This window comes from Oryctolagus cuniculus, chromosome 2 (assembly GCF_051225735.1).
Source record: "Oryctolagus cuniculus isolate XC-2025 breed Fujian yellow rabbit chromosome 2, ASM5122573v1, whole genome shotgun sequence".
NCBI classification, from domain to species: domain Eukaryota; kingdom Metazoa; phylum Chordata; class Mammalia; order Lagomorpha; family Leporidae; genus Oryctolagus; species Oryctolagus cuniculus.
Window position 1 is genome coordinate 58,561,367 of NC_142868.1, and position 5,973 is coordinate 58,567,339.

Genomic DNA, 5,973 nt, shown 5'->3' on the forward strand with positions numbered 1-5,973 from the left:
ATGGTAAATCATTGTCTTCTTGGTATGTGCGCATTATTCAACAAGTATGTATTGTGCTCCTCTTTGCCCAGCATTGTTGTACTAAAGATAGCAGGAACTACAGAGGGGGAAAACGTCTGTTCTCACAGAACTTACAGGGTGGTGGAGAGAACATCTAATGGACACATGAGTAAGCAGAGTATACCTCACATAATATTATAAATATTACGAGGAAAAATAGGGGAAAGCAATGAGGAACACTTGGGTGCTAGTTTAAAGTGGGTTCTGGGAGGTCTCTTTCAGAAGGTGATACTGCAAAGAGATAGGAGAGGGAGGTTTTTGGATATTGGGAGGAAGAAAAATCCTGGCTCCAAGGCAATGCTACTGGGCTTTGTACATTAACTTTGTGTCCTGAAATTTTGCTGAGTTTTCTTTACATAAGATTATGTCATCTGCAAACAGTGACAATTTGACTTTCTCTTGTGCAGTTTAGATGGCTTTTATTTATCTTGCTTAATTGCTCTAAGAGTTCCACTATTATAGAGAAACAAATTGGGCAATTTTGTTTTGTTCCAGATCTTAGAAAGTCTTCAGCTTCAGAAAGTCTTCAGTAAGGTTTTACTATTGGTTTATTATATATGATATCAACTATGTGGAGGTATGTTGTTTCTTCACCTAATTTGTTGAGGTTTTAACATTAAATGATGTTGGGTTTTATTAAATGCCCTTTCTGCACATATTGAGATAATCATAGGTTCCTTTTTTCTGTTATTAATTTGTGTACGTTGCACCATCCCTGCATCTGTAAGGAGATTAGTTTACCATTTTAGCTGTACATATTTATGGGGTGCAGTGTGAGAATTGAGTACATGTATTCAATGGATGATAATCAAATCAGGTTAGTTAGCGTTTCCATCTCAAGCATTAACTTTTTTTTGATTAACATTTAGTAGTTGCACATATCTTTGGGTACAGCATGACATTTTAACAAGTGTACACAATGTGTGTTTACCATTTTCACCATGCTTTTCACTTCTATCTGTTCATGGAATATACAATATGTTATAAAATAATTTTTAAGCCAATGCAGTCTGCAAAATCACTAGAGGGTAAGTAATTTTCATGCATATAAGCTAAGAATAGTTTCTTGGCTCTAACGTTTGTTTGTTTCCAATAATAATAATGATAATAATAATACCAAAGAGCCAAACCAAAGGCTTTCATATTATTTTAATAGGCTTATTATATTATTATAATAATACCAAAGAGCCTTTGTCTCACTGTCCAGAAACTATAGCTTGAACTGTTGTATTTCACATTGCTTTTAGGAAGTGGAAATTCTTCACACTGGCCAGATCTGTTCTTGTGAAAGTCTGGAGGAAAAAAAAAAAAAAACCCAGCGTGAAGAATCAGTATAGTGGTCTTTTCTGTTAGTAGTCCTTTGGTGCCCTCTGGTGATGTAGCTGGGTAAAACAAGTAATAGTGCCCTCTATATACACAGTTTTCCTGTTATATGGAGATGCCCTCTACAGTGTACAGTTTACAACACTGAATGGCACAGAGAAAACTTACGTGTAAGAGTATGTATTTGTCAGATCATTTAGTCATGCCTCACATAATAATTTTTAAAAGCCTTCAGAGTGTTGAAGTAAGAAAAAGCAATGTCTAACTTCATAAGTTGAGGCTATGGCTCAAAAACTAGTGTCAGAAAAATATTACACACCTTTAAGACTGAGACTCACAGAAGTAAATCTGTCTTATCTCTTGTGGGCAGATCGACAGTAAATTTCCTGTCATTGAAAAAAGACAAGTTATTGGAAATCAGATTAAAAACAAAATAACTTACTAATCATAAGAGAATGGCTCCCCTGCCCCAGGCAGTCTGAACTATAAACTAATGGACAACAGCAGATGTAAAGTCCTTTGGTTTATAATTTTCATCACTCTTCCTTCCTTCCTTTCCTCATTCCTTGTTTAGGTGTGACTCTTCAATGGCATAAATCTGGCTTTTAAAAATAAAATCTGATAAACTCTCTTCTACTTCATGCTTACAGTGATTATCAATGTGCTTGAACTTGCATCTCCCCTCTTTGCACTTTATGTATCATGTATTTCTATGCTTTTTAAAAATTAATTGACCTTTTTGTCTTTGTTCTCATTTTATTATTTTTTCTTTGGTCCAAAAAATTGGTATGAATTGAGAAATATTACCATACATTTGTAACAAATCCTTACATTAATGATTCTTAAATTAGTAGTTAAGAATGTGAGGTGCGCACTTCTCGGACAGCTGTCATGGCTGTGCCTGTGTGTAACCACGGGGTTCTCTTCTAAGGCAAACAACAGCATGTGCTCTCTTTCCCTAATAGAAGTGCTATTTCTTTTATATTGACAATTTGAGAGCCATTTGAAAGTGTTTCTGTGAACAACAAAATGAATAAGAAAGCAGGCTCCTTTTTCTGGAACTTCAAACAACTCAGTACTTTAATTCCAACAAGCAGAACCATGAGGCTATATTCTTTGGGATTTTGCAGACCAAAAATTGTTTGTGCAAACTGGAAACTAAGAAGCCTCTTAAATGACTTAGGTAATAGAAAGCAATCATCTATTAGATATCTCTTTCAGGATGCATTTATTTTTAAATCAAGAGAAGATAATTGTCAAGCAAAAGGCATAAGCACTGTAAGGATCCCTACAGTTCATAGACTGCTTTGTCCCAGAAGAATATTCTTTGATGCAAAATATTCTGTTGTCTGTGTTGATATACCTGATAATGGACTGAAGAAATTAAGCTTTCATCATGAGGCCTCCAGTGAAGATGTTCTCATCAAGGAAAGAAAAGCAACCCCTCTGAGTTCCCGAAAACTGTCTGAGGAGTGTAATTCCCTGAGTGATGTGTTAGATACATTTTCAAAAGCACCTACATTTCCTAGCAGTAACTATTTCTCAGCAATGTGGACAATTGCCAAAAGGATGTCCGATGATCAGAGGCGCTTTGAAAAACAATTGATGTTTAATCACCCTGCCTTTAACCAGTTGTGTGAACAACTGTTGAGAGAAGCCAAGATCCTGTACTTTGACCACCTGCTGTTCAGCCTGCATGCCTTGGTGAAGCTCGGCGTCCCTCAGAACACCCTGCTGGTGCAGACCTTGCTAAGGACCATCCAGGAACGTATAAATGAGTGTGATGAGAGATGTCTTTCGATTTTGTCAGCTGTTTTAGAGGCGCTGGAACCATGCAAAAATGAACATGCTCTTCGATCAGGATTGCGGATACTAGTTGATCAACATGTTTGGAAGATAAAAAGCATCTTTACGTTACAAACTGTGATGAAATACATTGGACAGGATACACCAATTGCTCTGAAAAAGAAACTGGAGATGAAAGCCTTGAAGGAATTAGACAGATTTTCTTTGTTGAATAGCCAGCATATGTTTGAGGTGCTAGCTGCCATGAATTACCGGCCTGTTGTTCTCTTGAACGAGTGCAGTGCGAAGGTCATAGATAATATCCATGGTTGTCCTTTCAAAATATTGAACAACATATTGCGATCCTGCAAAGACCTCCGATACCGTAATTTAAAACTCTTTGAGGGAATAGCAGATTATGTACATACAACTTTTGACATCTGGACGTTGAAACAAGTACTTTTTCTCCTCATTTTATTTGAAAACCTTGGCTTTCGGCCTATTGGTTTAATGAACTTGTTGATGAAGAAAGTAGTAGAGGAACCTGGATCCTTAAACATGAAAAGCATTGTCTCTATTCTTCACGTGTATTCTTCTCTCAATCACAGCTGCCAATCTCAGGACAAAGAGTTCCTGGATGTTATGGCTGCTGCTCTGACTGGTTGTCTTCACCACATCTCTTCTCAAAACCTACTGAACGCTGTGTATTCATTTTGCATGATGAATTATTTCCCTCTGGCTCCTGTTAATCAGCTTCTCCAAGATGACGTCATCAGTGAGCTGCTGGCATCAGATGATAGGGAGAAGAATGTTCACAGACTTCATATTCTGGATACTTGTCTGAAACTTGATGATACTGCTTATCACAAGGCCTTAGACTTAGCCTTGCCACAGCCACCTTCGGTACCATCATGTCCAAATACAAAGGTGGCGGAGGTGTTAAGTAGACTCCTGGGAGGTGAAGGATACTTCTCAAAAAATGTGCAGTTGCCACATAATTATCATATCGATTTTGAAATCAGAATGGATACTAAGAGGAGTCAAGTGCTTCCATTTTCTGATGCAGATATAACTTGTGCTACAAATATTCAAAGAGTAGCTGTGCTATGTGTTCCTAGATCTTCTTACTGTTTGTATTCAAGCCACCCCAGAGGGATCCTTGCTATGAAAATGCGGCATTTAAATCTAATGGGTTTTCATGTGATCTTGGTCAATAACTGAGAAATGGACAATCTGGAGATGGAGAATGCAGTAGCATTTTTGAAAACTAACATCTATTCAGTTGAAGCCCTTCCTACTGTTAATGCAAATTGTCAAAGCACATAGTAAAGGAAGTCAGCCTTTCACCTTAGGACACATAGATTTGTAAAAATGACTTAATAAAGACTATAATTCAGTTTTCAAAAAAAAAAAAAAAGAATGTGAGGTATTGGAAAGGCGCTGTGGGTCACTTGGTTAATCCTCCGCCTGTGGCGCTGGCATCCCATATGGGCGCCGGGTTCTAGTCCCGGTTGCTTCTCTTCCAGTCCAGCTCTCTGATGTGGCCCGGGAAGGCAGTGGAGGATGACCAAAGTGCTTGGGCGCCTGCACTCACATGGGAGACCAGGAGGAAGCACCTGACTCCCCGCTTCGGATCGGCACAGCGCTGGCCGTGGTGGCCATTTAGGGGGTGAACCAATGGAAGGAAGACCTTTCTCTGTCTCTCCCTCTCACTGTCTATAACTCTACCTGTCAAATAAAAAAAAAAAGAATGTGAGGTATTAAGAATATAAGCTCTATTTGCTGAGATTTTTGTCTTTCTCCAGAGCTATATTCCCAGCACTCAAGAAAGTTCCTGATGATGCATGGTCCCGAGAACATTTTAACCCTATTCACCTGCTCTTGTCCATTATTTTAGTTTTACTTAACTTAATAACACAAATTTTGCATTATCCCTGCAGAAACATTTTTCTTTGGAGTACTTGTATATTTACCATGTTCTTGATTTACTGTAACTGTTACTTTTTGCTTTTCACGTTTTCTTAAAGTCCATCTGTTAAATATTCCTTTGATGGGCATGGTGCTCTTAGTGTATGTTCATCAAAAGTATGTGTTGTTATGTTTTGGAAAAGATCTACTGGAGAATTGATATTAGATTCATTGCTATTTTTCTCAACATTTTCATATGTATTTGTGTGTTAGCTTTTAGGAATATATCTGTCATTCTAATTGTGTCTTATTCTGCATTTTTTGGAGATATATTTTATTTGGAAGGCACAGTTAGAGAGAGAGAGAGAATCATCTTCTATCTGCTGGTTCATTACCCAAATGGCCATAATGGTCAGGGGCTGCGCTAGGCCGAAGTCAGGAACCAGGAACTTTTTCCAGGTCTCCCACGTGGATGCAGGAATCCAGGCACTTGGGTCATCTTCCACTGCATTCCCAGGCACATTAGCAGGGAGCTGGATTGGAAGTGGAGCCCTGGAGACTTGAACCAGTGTCCATATGGGATGCTGATGACACAGGTGGCAGCTTCACCTGCTATGCCACCAACCCTCTGCATGTTTTCTCTGGTGGATTATAAGGTCTTTTATTTCCTTTTCAATTTCAGTTTTATTTTTTGTGACCGTGGATTCTGGAAATTTCTTGTGAAATATTTCTTCAAATAATGATGCTTTTCTCATATTCTTTCTTTTTTAATATTTATTTATTTATTTGAAAGTCAGAGTTACGCAGAGAGAGAAGGAGAGGCAGACAGAGAGAGGTCTTCCATCCACTGGTTCAGTCCCCAATTGACTGCAATGGCCAGAGTTGCAGCGATCCAAA

At 38.3% G+C, this 5,973-nt stretch overlaps 1 pseudogene across 1 annotated transcript; it reads left to right on the top strand.

The window, feature by feature from the left end:
• Nucleotides 1-599: 599 nt before the first annotated feature.
• LOC100351224 (FAST kinase domain-containing protein 2, mitochondrial pseudogene) lies at nt 600-5,508 on the top strand (annotated as a pseudogene). Its single transcript, XR_016229933.1, has one exon. The product of XR_016229933.1 is annotated as an FAST kinase domain-containing protein 2, mitochondrial pseudogene (transcript).
• The last annotated feature ends 465 nt before the right edge of the window (nt 5,509-5,973 follow it).